This window comes from Lissotriton vulgaris, chromosome 2_1, assembly GCF_964263255.1.
Source record: "Lissotriton vulgaris chromosome 2_1, aLisVul1.2, whole genome shotgun sequence".
Taxonomy (NCBI): Eukaryota; Metazoa; Chordata; class Amphibia; order Caudata; family Salamandridae; genus Lissotriton; species Lissotriton vulgaris.
In genome coordinates this window covers 1,718,583,918-1,718,602,513 of record NC_141687.1, presented here as the reverse complement: position 1 = coordinate 1,718,602,513, position 18,596 = coordinate 1,718,583,918, and the positions used below count along the sequence as shown (strand labels likewise).

The window sequence follows — 18,596 nt, the reverse complement described above, 5'->3', positions numbered from 1 at the left end:
ACCTCTGGAGGGGACAAAAGAGGTCCTATGGACCCCCCCAGACATCTCCCTGCAGTGGCTCTTTCTTCCCTCTTAAAAGCACAGGCGGGTTGCCGCTTGTACAGTGAAACACAGAGAGGCTTTGAAGTAGCAGCTCCATATTACTTGAATGTGCTTTCCCCAGAGAGGCATGAGTTTGCCGCTGCCCTGGGGAAGCACATTCACTCTAATAAGGCACAAGTTCCCTGTTTGCGCATGGTGCACCTATTTAAATGTGACCTTGAGCACAAACAAGAAAAGTGCGCCACTTATGTAATACGGCCCCTGGTGTCCCATGATCACAATACTGGTAAACGTCAATAGGATAGTGTGAGAGAGTGCCCTCTTTCTGCATGCTTGCCCCCACTTTTTGCTAAACTGCTGATGTACTTTGACCGGGTGTGCCCTGGGCTCCTGCCAATCAGGTCCCCAGGGCCTATGTTCTTTCCCTAAAACTGCATTGAAGACCAAACCCAATTGGCTCTCGCTGGCCACAGGTCAGTCCCTGGTAAATGGTACCCAGGGCACTGTGACCAGGAAAGGCCTCTAAGGGCTGCAGCACTTATTGTGCCACCCTTAGAGGCCCTGTACCTTTACACTCACACACTGCCTTTGCAGGCTGCGTGTTTTGGTGTAAAACAAAGTGAAGAGTCGACATGGCACACATCCCTGTGTGCCGTGCCTACAACCCACCGCCCTGGCATGGATCAGTCACCCCTCTAGCTGGGTGCACTATACCAGTGGTGAAGGTACAGGTGCATGAGCCCTGTACCCCTACAGTTTCTAAGTCAATTCTTAGACATTGTAAGTGCAGTGCTGCCATTAAGAGTATATAGTGCTGGGAGTTGGTCATTACGAACTCCACAGTACCATAATGGCTGCACTGAAAACTGAGAAGTTTGGTATCAAACTTTTCAGCACATTAAACCCACACTGATGCCAATGTGGGATTTAATGAAAAATGCACACAGAGAGCATCTTAGAAATGACCCCGGAAAAATGACCTAACACTAGTGTTCAAGCAGAGCAGCTACTTTCAGCTGCCACCTCCAGACATGTTTCTGGAACCCTGGGTCGAGAGCCTGCTGCTCTCTGGGGCCCGAAACAATGCACATCCAGGTACTAGGTGCCAAGCCTCCTCCCCCAGGATGGGCAGGGTCCATGAAAGGGAAGCTTCAAAGGCTTGCTACCTTTATGAGCTTCCCCAGGTCTTTTGTTGCTCCCAGCAACTGGTGTCCACCGGTTCTGACCCCCACTTTGGGCAGGAAAACCAAGTAAGTAAGGGAGGTGTGCCCACCTTTGCCAGCCCCACCACTCAGGTGGGGGAGGCTAGGTGAAGCACAACTCTCAGTCCCAGCCGTCTTGCAGATGGGGGGACCCAGCCAACCAGAGTGAGGCGTATGCCCCCCTCCCACTGGAGGGTAAAATGATAGGGGGTGTTCCCACCCCCAGGGAAGGCACCCATTGGTCCCAACCTTTTACCTACCTGTAACATCCCAAAATCTAGTATTTAGGGGCCCCCCTGAACCTTGCCTCCTCAGACAAGAATCCACTAGAAGAAAAGAAGGACCGCACAGCCATGCCAAAGCTAAGAGGAGGACACCCACTGACTTGGCTCCAGCCCTGCCGCCTGTCCCCACCTTGAACATGCAGAAGTGAAACTCCGGTGTGTCCTGCAGGCAGCAACCTCAAGAACCCCGAGGACTTGCCCTGCCTTCCAAACAAAAGTCTTTGTCTCCCGTGAACACCGGATTTGTTCACCAACAGACTCCAGCTCCAGCAAGATCCACGAGTCAGCACTACTCTGCAACGACGCCCAAGGCCCGAGTTTGAGTGGCCCAACACCACGAGGCAGTCTCCCCGGTGATCCTGATCCGAGATCCGGGGATCTCCGTCCTTCCTCAAGCCTTCAGCTCACGCCTGCAGCCTCAATCCGGAAGGTCCCCCCAACTGTGACCAGGAGCTGTTAAGAAGATCTGACCCTAAAAGACACCCCTGCACCCGATGCACCACAGCCTTGGGTAGCCCAACCGACTGTGTCTAGGCAACCCCAAGGATCCCAACTTACCTCTCCAAGTGGTGGTCGCGCCCAGAAGACCTACGTCCTGAGCCTGCAGTGTGTTTGCAAACAGGAGAATCCCCATTGAAAGTAGCAGGGCACCTGACGACAAAGCAACACCCTGCACCCTCCCAACCTAGTACCGCTGAGGGTGCACTTTTGGTGCTAACTTGAACCCCCCATTTGCCTTGAGCTTAAGTCCAGGAGCTTTGCTCCCACAACCTTGTGGCCTGCTCGTAAGCAGCCACCAACCGGAGGCCACCTATGTCAAGTCAAAGAATTTATATAGCGCGCTACATACCCAGAGGGTCTCAAGGCGCTTGAGGAGGGGTTGGGAATTACTTATCAAATATCCACGTTTTAAGTTGCTTTCTGAATGCTAGGTGGTTCTGGGTAAGGCGAAGGTAAGTGGGAAGTGAATTCCAGGTTTTAGCTGCCAGGTAGGAGAAGGATCTGCCTCCCATGGTGGTTTTGTTGATGCGAGGTACCATGGCGAGGGCTTGGTTGGATGATCGTAGCTGGCGGGGGGGGGGGGTGTAGAAGGACAGTCGTGTGTTGAGGCATTCTGGTCCGATTTCGTAGAGTGATTTGTGTGCGTGGGTTAGGAGTCGGAAAGTGATCCTCTTATTGACGGGAAGCCAGTGGAGGTTTTTTAGGTGACCAGAGATATGTTCTTTATGTGGGATGTCTAATATGAGCCTGGCTGAGGCGTTCTGGATTCGTTGGAGTTTTTTCTGGAGTTTAGCGGTAGTACCGGCGTAGAGGGTGTTTCCATAGTCCAGTCGGCTCGTGACCAGAGCGTGGGTGACTGTTTTTCTAGTTTCGGTGGGGATCCAACGAAATGTTTTTTTGAGCATGCGAAGAATGTTGAAGCAGGATGAAGAGACAGCGTTGACTTGTCTGTTCATCGAAAGTGAGGAATCCAGGATGACGCCCAGATTCCGTGCGTGGTCTGTCGGGATGGGTGCTTTTCCAAGGGCTTCTGGCCACCACGAGTCGTCCCATGCAGAGGGGGAGGTACCTAAGATGAGGACTTCTGTTTTATCTGAGTTCAGTTTCAGACGGCTGTGTTTCATCCATTCGGCTACTTCTTTCATTCCTTCGTGTAGGTTAGTTTTGGCGGTGCTAGGGTCATTGGTGAGTGATAGGATCAGTTGAGTGTCATCCGCGTAGGAGATGATGTTGAGGTTGTGTTGGCGTGCGATGGCCGCGAGGGGGCTCATGTATATGTTGAAAAGGGTGGGGCTGAGTGAAGATCCTTGTGGTACGCCGCAGATGACTTCAGTGGCCTCTGACTTGAATGGTGGAAGGCGGACTCTCTGGGTTCTTCCGGTGAGGAACGAGGTGATCCATTCTAGTGCTTTTCCTTGGATTCCGATGTTTCTGAGGCGCTGTAGGAGGGTACTATGGCAGACTGTGTCGAAGGCTGCGGAGAGGTCAAGGAGGATGAGGGCGACTGTGTCTCCATTGTCTAGTAGAGTTCGAATGTCGTCCGTTGCTGCGATGAGGGCGGTCTCCGTGCTGTGTTTTGCTCGGAAGCCGGACTGTGAGGAGTCGAGGGATTTGTTGGCTTCGAGGAAGGCAGCGAGCTGGTTGTTGACAGCTTTCTCGATGACTTTGGCCGGGAATGGAAGGAGCGAGATGGGACTGTAGTTTTTGAGTTCGGTGGGGTCCGCTGTGGGTTTTTTCAGAAGGGCGCTGAGTTCAGCGTGTTTCCAGCTTTCCGGGAAGGTTGCGGAGTTGAGGGAGCAGTTGATGACGTCTCGGAGGTGCGGTGCTATGATGGAGTCTGCTTTGTTGAAGATGTGGTGAGGGCATGGGTCTGTGGGGGATCCTGAGTGGATAGAGTTCATCAGGCGGATGGTGTCCTCAGTGGAGATTGGGTTCCAGTCGTTAAGGGTGTTCGAGGGAGGTGAAGGTCCAGCATGTGGTTCGGTGGGTTGGTCTCCGGGTTGGTTGTCGAAGCTGTTGTGGATGTCTGCAATTTTGTTGTGGAAGAATGAGGCTAGGGAGTCGCAGAGGGCTTGAGAGGGGGTGATGTCGTTAGAGTTGGCCGAGGGATTGGTAAATTCCTTGACGAAGTTGAAAAGTTCCTTGCTGTTGTGGGCGTTGCTATCTAGTCGGTCCTTGAAGGCGGTTTTCTTGGCCTTTCGGATCAGTTGGTGGTGTATGCGGGCGGCGTTTTTGAAGGCGTCCTTGGTGCTGGAGATTGGGTCTTTTTTCCAGGCCTTCTCAAGGGAGCGGCAGAGTTTCTTGGATTTCTTAAGATCATCGTTGAACCAGGAGGCCTTCTTGCTGCCTAGTTTGATTTGTCGTTTTTTCAGTGGTGCTAGGATGTCGGCGCTGTTGGATAACCATAGTGTGAGGTTGGTGGCGGCTTGGTCGGGGTTTGAGGAGTGGGCTGGGGGGTTTAGAAGAAGCGATGAGGAGATCTGGTCGATGGTGATTTTGTTCCAGTTTCTTTGCAGAGTTGGTTGGGGGTGGTTGTTGGGTTTGGGCTTGTTGTAGGTAAAGTGAACGCAGCTGTGGTCGGTCCAGAGGAGAGCCGTAGTGTGTCTGAAGGAGACTGATTGCTGGAGGTGAAGATTGGGTCGAGTGTGTGACCTGCAATGTGGGTGGGGGAAGTGACCAGTTGTTTAAGTCCGAGGTTGGCGAGGTTGTCCAGAAGGGTGGTGGAGTTGTGGTCGTTGTTCTTTTCAAGGTGAAAATTGAGGTCTCCCAGAAGGATGTAATCTTTGGAGGGGAGCGCGTGTGGAGTGATGAAGTCCGTGATGTCCTCACTAAATTGTGCGCGGGGTCCTGGGGGTCTGTAAAGGAGGGTGCCTCTGAGTGTGGTCTTGGGGTCGATGTGGATCTGGAAGTGGAGGTGTTCAGAGTTGCCGAGATTGACATCTGAGCTGGTTGAGATGCGGATGGATTTCTTATGGATGATAGCGATGCCTCCTCCTGTGTGGCCGGTACGGTCCTTGCGAATGATCTTATAGCCTTCCGGGATGGCAATGGTGATGTCTGGGGCTGAAGAGGCATTCATCCATGTTTCTGTTAGGAAGGCGACGTCCGGAGAGATGGTGTCGAGTAGATTCCAGAGGTCAATGGCGTGTCTGTGGACCGAGCGGGTGTTGAGCAGGATGCATTGTAGGTGGTTGGGATCGGATATCTGTTGTGTGTTCGTAGATGAGGAGTTGTTCTTGGTGCCGTCGAACTTGCAGGAGTAGCAGGAGAAGGGTCCATGGGTGTGTCCAGGAGCGGCTTGGACGCAGTTGGGTGAGCGGCCGGGGTTAAGGGCTAGGAGGGTGGTGGCATCGTAGGTAATGTGGGAGGGCTGGGCAGGGTGAGGGCCAGGGGGTCTGGCGCTGGGCGCGGTCCAGGCGCGAACGGGCGTAGACAGGCTTACCTTTGGCGCGGATTGGGCGCGGTCGCTGCGCGTGGACGCTGCGCGCATGGGTTACTGTCATATATGGATGGTGGGGAGGGGGAGGGGCGAGGGCGGCTCAGCTGGGAGGCGGGGCGGGCTCACGAGGACGCAGACCGAGGACAACAACACAATAAACAAAATGGCAGCGTGGGGGAGGGCAGAGCACAGCGCTGGGGGTAAACGCGCACTTAAAGCTCAAATGATAGCAGCGGAAGCAGGGCTAAGCAGCGCTCAGCGCAATATAGTCCAAACAAGCACAATAAACACAATTCAAACAGAAGTGAGGCGAAGCAGCGGTCAATGCGCAACAGTGCAGGTAAAGTAACACTATGCAATACAATTCAATAAGGTTAGGAGTGAGGCGAAGCAGCGCCTATAGCAGAGTCAAAATATGGCTGGAATGCAGCACAGAAGCAGTACAACGATACCAGGACTCCAGGGAGGCTGGTATCGTTGGATAACATCACTGGATAACATTGGGCCTCCGCACTCTGCACCCGGCCGCCCTAGTGCCGCTGAGGTTGTAACAAGAGTGCATTAGTGACCCTGGGGGACCCCTGAGTCTAACCCCAGATGACCAACTCCCACAGCAACGTACTTACCAGTTAACCAAAAATACTATTTCCTTCCATAGGATAACATTGACTGTTTTTCTATGAAAAGGTTCTAAGTGTGGACTTGGAAAATCTATAAGTCTTTAAAACTGTAAACCAAATAACAAAAACCCTATTACTTACCTGTTTACAGGAAATGTACCAGTGTAGTATCCAGGTATACTACACTGTGTGAGAAAAGTAATCTGTAAAGTAATCTACTTGACATTTTATTGAAAAGCCAATACAAAGTATATGTACATTATTTCAAAGCATTGCATTACTAGTAGTTCTACAGTAATCAAACCAAAGTATATAAACAACTGCAATTCAACCTGTATTATTACTGTGAAGTATAAATCACTTATCCGTGCCAGGCTTGCTTGGTTCTAGGAAATAAAATAACTAAAGGAATATTTTTATACAGACAAAATTGGTCTGAGTTCCGTCTTTGAGTGTGTAATAATCATTTGATGATAGAGTGTGTACAACAAATGCTTAACACCACCCTCTGAAAAAGCCTTACTGCTTGTCCACACTACCACAAATAGAGAGTCAAGTGTTATCTACTTTTACCTCTGCCTACCTTTGAGGTTCCACTGGACTCTGTGCACACTATACCTCACTTTGGTATAGTATATACAGAGCCAGCTTCCTACAGATAGCCAATAGCTTTCAAGGTAGCGAATAACTTACTCTAGGAAGCTCAGAGGGTTTGTTATGGCACATTAACAAATATCTTTAGACTATATCGGTCTCAAGTTAAAAGGATTCAATTAGGACTGTCTACTTCAGTGAACTAATAGAACTGTAATTTATCTTCAGCTACCTTTATACAGTGTTTGTAGGAATTAAGTTCCTTTTTGGAATGATGTATTAGATCATATGGAATTGGTGGTTGGTAAAAGTGTGGTCAGATGTTTGCTGTTGATCTTTTGACACTATTTTCTTACCAAAAACAGGGCTGGACTGTTCCCATGAGGCACAGGGTCAGACTGATTTGCATATAGCCATGTCTGAACTGGGGTGGCAGAGTGGGCTAAAGAACGGTGATGGATTAAACCCAGATCCTGAGTGGTTGATTGATTCAGATGCTCCGTCCATCACCACCCTCTTTTGTACCGCTTTTGGCCGCCATAAGTGTGGCAGGGTATGCTCAGACGTGAGTCCCTTGCTCACTTTGCCACTGGATTCAAGCAAGCCGGGCTGAAGACGGCTGGAATGCCAGAAACCGGTCCTCGGAAGCTTGTTTCCGGTCCAGGGAAGACATGGCTTGGCAGTTCGGGCTGGACTGTTCCCATGAGGCACAGGGTCAGACTGATTTGCATATAGCCATGTCTGAACTGGGGTGGCAGAGTGGGCTAAAGAACGGTGATGGATTAAACCCAGATCTTTTGACTGGGTGTGAGTGTTTGATTGATTCAGATGCTCCGTCCATCACCACCCCCTTTTGTACCGCTTTTGGCCGCCATAAGTGTGGCAGGGTATGCTCAGACGTGAGTCCCTTGCTCACTTTGCCACTGGATTCAAGCAAGCCGGGCTGAAGACGGCTGGAATGCCAGAAACCGGTCCTCGGAAGCTTGTTTCCGGTCCAGGGAAGATATGGCTTGGCAGTTCGGGCTGGACTGTTCCTATGAGGCACAGGGTCAAACTGATTTGCATATAGCCATGTCTGAACTGGGGTGGCAGAGTGGGCTAAAGAACGGTGATGGATTAAACCCAGATCTTTTGACTGGGTGTGAGTGTTTGATTGATTCAGATGCTCCGTCCATCACCACCCCCTTTTGTACCGCTTTTGGCCGCCATAAGTGTGGCAGGGTATGCTCAGATGTGAGTCCCTTGCTCACTTTGCCATTGGATTCAAGCAAGCCGGGCTGAAGACGGCTGGAATGCCAGAATCCGGTCCTCGGAAGCTTGTTTCCGGTCCAGGGAAGACATGGCTTGGCAGTTCGGGCTGGACTGTTCCCATGAGGCACAGGGTCAGACTGATTTGCATATAGCCATGTCTGAACTGGGGTGGCAGAGTGGGCTAAAGAACGGTGATGGATTAAACCCAGATCTTTTGACTGGGTGTGAGTGTTTGATTGATTCAGATGCTCCGTCCATCACCACCCCCTTTTGTACTGCTGTTGAACTTTTGACACTATTTTCTTACCAAAAACAGGTTAATTGAGAGTAGAATTGTATGGGTAATAACAGGGTTAATTGTAGGTCTATGTAGTATGATATTATGGATAATATTTGCCTTAACTGTGGCCAAAAGCACTTGGCATTAGAGTTGAATACTGGACATGTCTTTTCAAAGGATATAGTTTAAGAAAATAGACATGAAAGAAAATATAAGAAAATCTGGTCTCCATTTAATCATCTTAATGATTAAGGTTAACAAACCTTTTTAGCTAATGTTGAGCTGTCTATGAAGGGATGGATCATTCCATTATTCGTACAGTTATTGTTTTACATTAAGATCAATACATGAATTTTTCATTGTTTCTATTTCACCATTATAGTCTGTTATTATGCTTCTATAACCTAGTAATGTCTTACGTTTAATAATCATTTTAAAACAGTTGTTGTGCAATTGGAGCAGATGTACTATCAGCATGGTTGTTGTATGAAAGTGGATTATTAGTTGGGGTGTTTGTGAGACCTCATCAAGTAGTAAGGTCACTATTCTGTATCAGATCTTGTTAGTTTACTTCAATTTAGGCCTTAGCTCAGTCCTAGGTAGCTCTGGCAGAGAGCAAAGGAAAGAAGTGTAAAGCAGTTATTAGTACCAAACCAGTTAAGTAAAAAACACAGCACAATAAAAATCCCACTCCGATTTATATTTTACTGAACAAATAGACACCAAAACAACAATAATTGGATCAGGGGATCTGGAGATTTTTAGGAATTTTAGAGTTTTCCAGCACCGAAAAGCTCAAAGCACCAACCGCAGGTATCTAAACACACTAAACCAGGACAAAGTAAAAAGATACGGTAGACTACGATGTAGAATTGGTCGGATACAGGGATCAGTTTTGTCACAGTGCAAAGTTTACCTTCTGACTTAAGTTTTTTTCTTGGAGGATTTTTCTTATTGCTGATGCGGGCTGCTGGCAGAATCCGATGGAAGGCATGACGATTGAAGGGTGCTGCTCAAAGTTGATGCAGGTGAAATCCTCCATATTGGAACCTTGAAACTTTTCTCGGGTTTGGGCTGCTTTTGGCAGGACAAAACAACAAGTTGAAGAATCTGACCAGCTACGTGACAAAAACAGTGGTTCAGTCTCAGACCCATGGTAGCATCTGGTTCTTTTAGGAAAAAGTATGATAAGTTTTGCAATCTTGAGGGGGAGAAAGTACACTCTAACACCAGCAACAGGTCCATCTAGGATCTTTAGGGCACCACTTGGTAAGTTAGGAGGACTCAATCTCCCAGAAGCCACCAGCAGGGTCCAGGGCAAATACAGTTGAACTGCTCAGTTTGGCTCTTCTTTTTTGCAGGCTTCTTGCTGCTTTTGTGTTCCTGGAGCTTAACAGGAGACCATCCAACTAGCCCTTGGGTTTTACTCTTCTTTCTTGGGCTCAAGTGGGAGCAGGTACAGCCCTTGGGGGTTCTCTCCACAGGTAAAACAGCTGTCTTAGTGATTCTTCTAAGTTTCAGCCCTTTGGTTTAGTAGGTGCAGTCCTTCTTTTGTTTTCAAATGGACCAGGGGTGTTCTGAAAGAGGTAGTCAGGGACACCACTTTCATTTCTGGCACTAGCTATGTATGGGGTAGACTCTCTAATAGGAATAAAGTTCCCACACTCAACCTTACCCACACTTACCACACTTCCTGTGGGGGAGGGAAGGGGGGGGGCTCTAAGCAATCCCACAGTGCATCCATCTACTCAAAACCAAGAAGTCAAATTCTTCCTTCCCTCGGTCAGTGCCATAGGCACACCCTGGAGGTGTGTCTAGGGAAACAAGAAACTCCTCCCTGCAAAACCAGTTCTTGGGCAGTTTCCCTCAACTGGAATTGGTGCCACACTGACTACTTAGACCAGGGGTCTCCAAACCGGTCCTGGAGGGCCGGATCCATGCCAGATTTTTAAAATAACTACATGTATCTCAGTGGGGATATCCAAAAAATCTGGCATGGATCCGGCCCTCCAGGACCGGTTGGGAGACCCCTGACTTAGACAATGGCATGGACAGGCCTGAGTGTGAGTTACATCTGCCAGTAACAAAATCTGCCCCATCGAAGCTGGTGCAGTTGGCAGCCACATCCCCCAGACTATACTGTCCGGAGGTGGTCAGACCTCCTCACAGCCTAGGCGCTTGTGTTCCATTTCCTGAGAGCAATTCACACGTCCCAATGGGCATTTTCAAAATAGTAATTTCAAATCTGACTTTACCATCAGTTTGGATTTTAAATTACTATTAAGTTGAGCTCTTGAACAATGGTTTTAGCTATTCTGATGTTATACATTAAAGTGCTATAATGCAACCCAGTGCTGTTCTATGGGAGAGCCAGTCTTGCCGCAGTCAAAAAAGACTTTGGAGATGTTTCACTGTCAGGACATGTAAAACTTGAATACACATTTACACATGTACATCTTAAATACCCTGCACCCTTCCCAATGGGCACATAGGGCTTCCCACAGGGGTGACTAATAGGTGTTAAAACCATGATCCGAGCGCTCCTTTATGTTGTCAGCTTCTGGAAGTAAGTGCCGTTTTTAGTTGCAGGAAGGATTGCAGTAGCTAAAACGGTGGGGCTCCCTCGACTGCTACATTTTTTATCCACTTTGCGACATTTCATTTCCCAATGCCTATTCCTGGACCTGAACTTCCTGATGGTTGATCTAATTTGGGGGACGGGTAGACAGAGAGTGGAAATGTCTAAGCTGCTGTGCCCGACAACAGAGGGTGGATTGGCAGCGCTGGACTTAGAAGCATAGTACTTGGTGGTGTAGCTCCAATGGTTCAGCCAGTGGTTACATTCCTGCATGGGTTGAGGCAAGTGCGGGGATAATTTTGTTCTAAGCTACAGGGCACAATTTCATGTTTTACTGAACCCCTGATTGCCAGTTTGGAAATGCTGCAGACCTGCAGATTGTCCGTCGCTGCTGCATTGCTGCCTTCAGAGAACCCGGACCTCACTACCTTATTTGAGAGATATCCTATTGCTGGGATTGGAAAAATAAGCTGGGTGGGAGGGCTCTGCAGGCACTAGCAGAGTAGGCAACTTCCAGAGTCACTTAAGTGGGAGACCTTTATAGAGACGGTGAGCTCTTAGAATTTGAGGTCTTCTCTGCGACTTCCGAGATGCCTAGAGGTCAGTTCTTACTGCACAGACTGATTGTAGCGAGGTTGTGCGAACATTGGAGCATGGGGACAAGTGAACCGCCTACAAATCGGTGCAGCCTGGACCTCTGCACCACGACCGTCCGTACCAAAGCAATAACTAACCTTTACCGGGCCTTGAAAGCCGACTTTATTACACCACTAGTAGACTTGCATGAGAAATGGGAAGAGGATCTGGTGATAACTGTCTTTGAAGCGGAATAGGAAACAATACTTGCCACTACATATAAAGTATCCTGTAATGTTCAATTCATATTAATTAACTTCTACTTTCTGCATAGGGCATACCTTATCCCTGGTGGGATCATTAGGATATTCTGCATAGCTGAAGCCTCCTGCCCCAGATATGGGTAACATGGTGCGAAGATGCTGCACATGGTATGGTCTGGCCCTACTCTACTGGATTTCCAGAAAGGGGTCGTTTTATGCCAAAATTAGGTTACCCAAAGAAGGATCTCGTGCACTCCCCTGGTCTGTTTCTTGAGGGGATTCCCCTTGCCCTACCAGCCATAACATTACAACCAATCAATCAGGTGTTTGTAAAGCGCGGCTACTCCCCTGTGAGGGTATCAAGGTGCTGGGGTGGGGGGGAATTGTTGATCCTTCGGGTATGGAGGTTCAGTCGGAGAGCCAGGTCTTGAGGTCCTTCCTGAACTGGGTCAATTACGTGGATTTCCTGAGTTTCAGGGGTAGAGTGTTCCAGGTCTTGGCGAGGTAGGCAAAGTATCTTCCTCCAGGATCTTTGTGAAACGGAGGCCAGGGCGAGTTGGCCGGAGTGGAGTTGTCTGGCGGGTGTGTGGAATGTGAGACGGTGGTTCTGATATTCTGGTCCTGCGTCATGGAGAGTCTACTGGTGATGAGGGTGTGGGTGACCGTCTTTCTAGATTCTGTGGGGAGCCATCTGAAAGTCTTTCAAAGCAGGCTGAGTGTGTGGTTGCGTGTGTGGTCTGTAGGGGTTCCTAGTGCATCGGGCCACCAGGAGTCATCGCAGACTGAGGGGGTGGGTTCCAGGATGAGTACTTCAGTCTTGTCTGAGTTGAGCTTGAGGCAACTGTCTTGCATCCAAGTGACAACTGCCTTCATTCAGTTATGAAAGTTGGTTCTGGCAGCTGTGTGTTCGTTGGTGAGGGAGATGATCAGCTGGGTGATGTCGGCCTAGGAGACGAGGTTGAGTCAGTGGCTTCTGATGATGACAAACCTGATTTGTTGATCTGGCACCTCTCCTTGCGAAACATAAAATCACCTTACATTGGAAGGCAACTAGGGGCCCTAGATTGAATAAATGGAAGGAAGACCTCATCTTATGGGCGGCTATGAAGGTGCAGTATTACTCCAGGAAGTTAGACAGGGACAGGATTCAATAGACAGAGCCAGGGCATAGGAGCACCTTATGGCTTGTCTCAAGGAGCTGGATGAGGGGTCTCCTTTTAGTTCCCCATTAGATGCCCTGTGGGTGAAGGGGGCACAACTTGACTGATACGGTGAAGGGAAGACAGGTACTATCTATTGTTCTGATAAACTCCCACATAGGCCACTGGATGTATACAAGAGCTTAAAATATAGGACCAATTGGGCTGAAGCAGGTTGGGATGGGTGAAGAAGGGTGTGGGCGGGAGGGTAGTAATGTTAAGGTGGGCTGACCATTCACACATAATATATGATGCTGAGTAATACTGATGTTTATCTGCTGCTTCAGTAGGGAACTTATTGTAATGCATCTATGAAGGTACATGAGTTATTACCTATGTGCCTGCTTCACAATGTTTGCAGTACTGCAAATAAAATGTGTTTACAAAAAACTGCAATGGCAGCAGGGGCACACATATCCCCTCTTAGACCGCCTTAATTGGCGGCCTACCATTGGCAGATCTGATCCAGGGTGGAGCTGGCACTTGCTAAACTTCTAGAGTGCCTCCCCATAACCACTGAACAGTATTAGCCCGGGACGTTGGCCTGTCATTGGTTTGGCCAGAATTAGACTTCGATTTAAAATGAGTACCACCACAAAAACAAAGAGTGGTTGTCATTGCCTAGTGGTTAAGGTCTCGGACAACATATCAGAAATGTAAGTGTTCAATCTTTGCTGTTGCTATATGGCCCTTTATCTGCTAAAGGTTGGTTAAACTACAAAGTGCTTTAATGATCTCCACTACAAATGAAGGCACAGGCAGGCAAGAGACCTCTCCTGTCACGATTCTTTCATTGAATTCAGATGTTTGTAGTTTGCTTTCCTTTATAAAAACTGGATTACAAATACCAGAATGCAAAAGATAAATATCACTAGACAAACTGCTGACATGAAGCAACTCCTTGGCAAATTTACAAGCCCCTATCACCACCACGTCCCTTTTCAGGATGTTGTGGTGGCGAAAGGGGCTTCCAGCATTAAGCCACTTAACGTGGATTAATGCTGTCTTATAAATAAGGCACCCTTTCACTCTATACTTAGCGAGAAAGGAGAGGGCAATGGGTGTTGCTGTGGGTGTTCCACCGCAACACCCATTGATTTTGATGCTGTCCCATATGTACAAGGGTGGCGTAAATATGGAGCAGCGCCAAAATTAAGACCAGGGAAAACCTGATCTTAAAATGGCAAAATGAGGGGAAATGTTTAATTTCTCCGCGTTTTTGCTGTTTCAATGTGTGCTGCATTGTGCAGCACACATGGAAAGAGCAAAATGCCAATGACGGTTTAAGTGCAGGAAGGTGTCCCTTCCTGCCCATAAGCAATCATATAAAAAATGAAATTTTCCAACTTCTGTTTGTGCTGCATTGAGCAGCACACAGAAGTTACAAAATGCCATTTAAAGATTGTTTATGTGCAGGAAGGTGTCCCTTCCTGCACATAAACAATCTTCCCCTGCAATGCAGACACCCTTGCTCTATAGTGCAAGGGTGCCTGCGTAGGCAGCTAAATTTAGCGCCAGCGCAGGGGGGAATGCAGGGCTGTCCCATATTCTTTTAACTATGGTGCAGCCCTGCGTTTATAAAGTGAAGCAGTGTGTTGTTAGCCTTCTGGGCTTAACAACACGCTTCGCCACTTTACTAGTAAATATGTCTCAATGTTCCAAAAAAGACTAAGAGTGAGGAGGAGCGCTAAGCTGTGTCCCACAGCTAAATGTCCAAACCCTTCAGAGGCTTTGGTGGTGCCCACCGCTGATAGGGAGGAACCTGAGTCAGTAGGAAAAATTCTAATATGTGAACAGGATTACTAGGATATCAGAGCCACAATAATGATATTCCTTTTTCAAACACATGGATTTTTTCTATAGCAGAATTGAACAAGCATTGGCAAAGCCAATAGGTCGGTTTTAAGAAAGCACTGTCAAGTCAGCCCTAAAAATCCATGTATGTTAATAACTGTCCTAACCCATCTGTTCCGCTGCCGGAGAAAAATGCCATAAATGATCTAGTTATCTAAAGCACTTTAATAGCATTACAATGGCACATGTAACCCTGAAAGTTCAAATAAACAAAATCACAGCTGTGTGGAGGGCAAGCACCTTTTTGTGGAAGCACACAACTTCTGCCCAATCGAAACAAGTACACCAGGCTCTCAACTTTTGGGCGGAGCCAAAATCCCTCTCCCGATGATTCTCACATAATTATTTGGCGATAGCTGCTCTGTCAAGTCAGATCATAAAATGCTAGATTCTTTCCTACACCCACAGATATCACTCATGCTTTTTAGGGAACACGTCTCATCTTTACCCTCAGTCACAAACGTTTCATTCTTAATGATTAATATTATTAAATCTGGATCACCACGTGACCCCAGCATTAAAGTATTTTGAAGAAAATAACCTGATTTGCAATTTTGGAGCAGGATTTTTCCCCTAACAAGGGTGCAAGTCTGCTGCATTTTTATACTGTAACTCAACTGATAATCCTATAAAGATTATTTTCAGTAGGAGCGAGCTGTGGTCTTAACTTGGTGTAAATTGCATCTACAGTAGAGGGTTCAGTGCACCTCTATCTTTCCTGTCTGGTCAACATTTCTTTATATAACATGGGGCTCCACATGATTCTTCATTAACTTGTATATTGTCCACCAAGAAGTCCATGGAACTGGACAACTCTTCCTTAAAAAAAAAACTCCACTCATATTGCTTAACAAGATCCCTGCACTCCAGGCTTACCCCATTATTGATGGTACCTCCACTCAGTAAGGCTCCAACTCGGGGGAACTCCTTTCTGTCTCAGCAGCTAAAGTGTGGAATTCAATTCACTGCTCGAATAAGAAGATTGACAATCGCCCCCCATTCCGCAAAGCACTTCGGACTTGCTTCTCCCCCCCTCTGATAACACAAGCTACTGACCCGATACTCAAACAAACTGCAAGCGTAAATGCATGGCTGCATCTCCTCTCACACACACCGCAACCTTCTACATGTATGCGCCATGAGATAAGCTGAACCCTATTTGGAGCATGATTTCGAAACTCATGCACCTCAACCAACCTCTCCCACATAGGACTGTACCTAGGGTAGAACCAGATGTGAGCAGTGTACGTTGATATTCAATACACTGACTGACTCAGCTAGCACCTCATATGTCAGGAGCCTGGTCCATAACTTTACCATTCTCACTGCACTAAATCCTTACTTATGGAAGTTATTCATCCTCCAGTCCAGGCGATGAGCATTGTTCTGTAAATGAGCAGGTTCTCTGTTACATCTCAGATGTCCAATTTACATAATTCTAAAATCAGTCAGCCACCCCCTGTCAGCAGCAACAAGTACAACCACCACACTCAGCGCCTCTGCACATTCTAAAGCATTTGGCGACCTTCAAATAGTGTATTTAAAGAAAATGATACGTTCCTCTTTGGAGGCTCACGGAGCTGCAGATAAAATTATTTGAGAATCCTGTTGCTGGCAATGCACCGTAAAAACCCAGTTTGCAACTATGTGTCAGGAAAAAAAACTTGAGCGACCTTACCTAATACATATTTCGCCACCAACCACGAACATATGCAATGCAAAGCCTAGTTTTGCACAGTTGCATTGGTTCAAAGTGATATGAAATGCCAGCACCTTTCATAAACATCCTCTCTCTGGGAGAATAAACCCCATACCACCTCCATAAATTGTCTTTAACATCTATGCATTGTTAACCGTGGCTACTTGCCGGCCCAGGCTATTGCGTTTGAATGGTCCATTAGCCACTAATATACTCAGCACAAAGCCTACCTGCCTACGCACCTGTGCCTGGGGCACTGGGCAGGCGGGGGCAGTGTACCCGGAAAAGAACCCCCACCCCTATCAACTGCTACAGGACTTTTGGGGAGAGGGGAGCCGGACAGAAGGACAGCGACGCGCACCGTACCTGGGGTATGGCCGGAGGTGATCTCAGGAGGCAGCCGCTAGCCGCTTCGAAATCCTCCGCGGTCCCCCTCACCCAAAGTCGCCCTTCAAATGTAAGGAGGCGGAGGACCCGTGGCCAAAAATAACGCCTGACGCCGCCAGCCCGGTCCTAAAAGCCCCCCGGCTCCTAGGTTGGGAGAGGGCTGTGAGAGCTGCATGGAAAGAAATGAGAGCGAGCGAAGTCTCCCTGCTGTAAGGGACGTGGACCAAAGGTGTTGTTATCCTGTGCCGCGTGCGCCCTCTGCTGTCCACGTTGCAGGACTTCACGGCCGCACTGGTCTGGTGGCAAAGCTACTTTTACTAAAGAAGCACATGGTATCAATTCACCCTGATGGAAATAGGGAATACAAAGTAAACTGAAGACGTAGTATCAATTAACAAGCATTTGCAAAGCAAAAGGTCTCGCTTTTGCGAGAGTTTAAGCAATTGGCATTGTAAATGACAATGCCTTTTATTTATTTTTTCAAAACATAAATTGCAGATGCTTATTTAGTTTTTGACTCACTGATTGATTTTGAAGTTCTTTATGTTGTGCTTGAAGATGTGAAAGCTCAATCCATACTTGACAAATCCATTATAATTGTATCATATCGGAATGTATCGGGGAAATGGGCCCCAAAACTTAGGGGAGCATGAACTTCCAGTAAGAACGCTTTCATCTCAGCATGAAAGACAAAGGTAAACCACGCTGGCTCAACTGTGTAAATATAGACCTTGCCTTTCATATAATATTCTCCTACACCACTCTACTTTTTCATCAACTGATATGTGAGCCACTAAATAAGTGTTAAGGAAAAATAGATACTGAAACATTTTAACCTCATTATCACATAGTCAGTGGTATTATTTATTGTCTGCGGCTTTCGACATAGTCCATCGTGTTCTGTTGCTGGGCCGACTGGACGAGTTAGGGATTAAAGACACTGCATGGAATCTTCTTAAAGCGTTTCTCGCTGACAGAAGTCAAACAGTGACTTGGATGAATTAGAAGCTAAATTCTTCTCCCTGCCCTGTGGGGTGCCGCAGGGTTCATCGCTCAGCCCAACATTGTTCAATGTTTACGTGTCATCACTAGCTCCCCTGATTCAGACCTTTGAGTTCACCCTAACATCTTACACTGATGACACCCAAATTGTGGTGACACCATTACCAGGGCACATACATGAAACTGTGTCAAGGTTGCAGGAATGTATGAAAGCTGTGGGAGTTTTGATGGTCCAGAATTGCTTGAAAGCTTAACTCCAGTAAAACGGAGGTAGTGCTTTTTGGTAATAACCCTACATTCTGGACTCCTAGTTGCTGGTCGGAGGAGATGGGATCTCTACCCATGCCAATCATGAAAGTTAAGAACCTAGTAGTCTTGATTGACGATAAACTGAGTTTTAGGGACCAGGTTAACCACTTTGCCTCTACCACTTCGTACATCCTCAAATCCTGCAAAAAATAATGCCTCTTCTGCCGGAGGACGCACAACAAAGTTTAGTCTCGGCCCTAATAATGTCTAGATTAGACTATTGCAATAGTCTGTATCTTACGATTCACAAAGGGTTGATGAATAAACTAAAGATGCTGCAGAATGCTGCAGCCAGACTTCTAACAGCCACACCAAAGTACAAGTCTATCTCAGCTAAAATAAAACAACTTCACTGGCTCACAGTCGGTAAACGGACTCAATTTAAGTCCCTATGACTGGTATTTAGAGCCCTTCATGGAACCGGACCAGAATTTTTAAAACACCGCTTTCACTGGGACCTACCAAAGAGATCATTGCGGTCATTCGACGCAAAACTCATTAATGTCCCTCGGGTAA

At 47.5% G+C, this 18,596-nt stretch overlaps 1 protein-coding gene across 1 annotated transcript in view; it reads right to left on the bottom strand.

The window, feature by feature from the left end:
• PRR33 (proline rich 33) overlaps positions 1–16,880 on the bottom strand; it is a 119,133-nt gene extending 102,253 nt beyond the window's left edge. The window contains exon 1 of the mRNA XM_086957711.1: positions 16,749–16,880. The gene's annotated coding sequence lies outside the window, so the exon portion shown is untranslated. The remainder of the gene's footprint in view (positions 1–16,748) is intronic.
• Between the last annotated feature and the right edge of the window lie 1,716 nt (positions 16,881–18,596).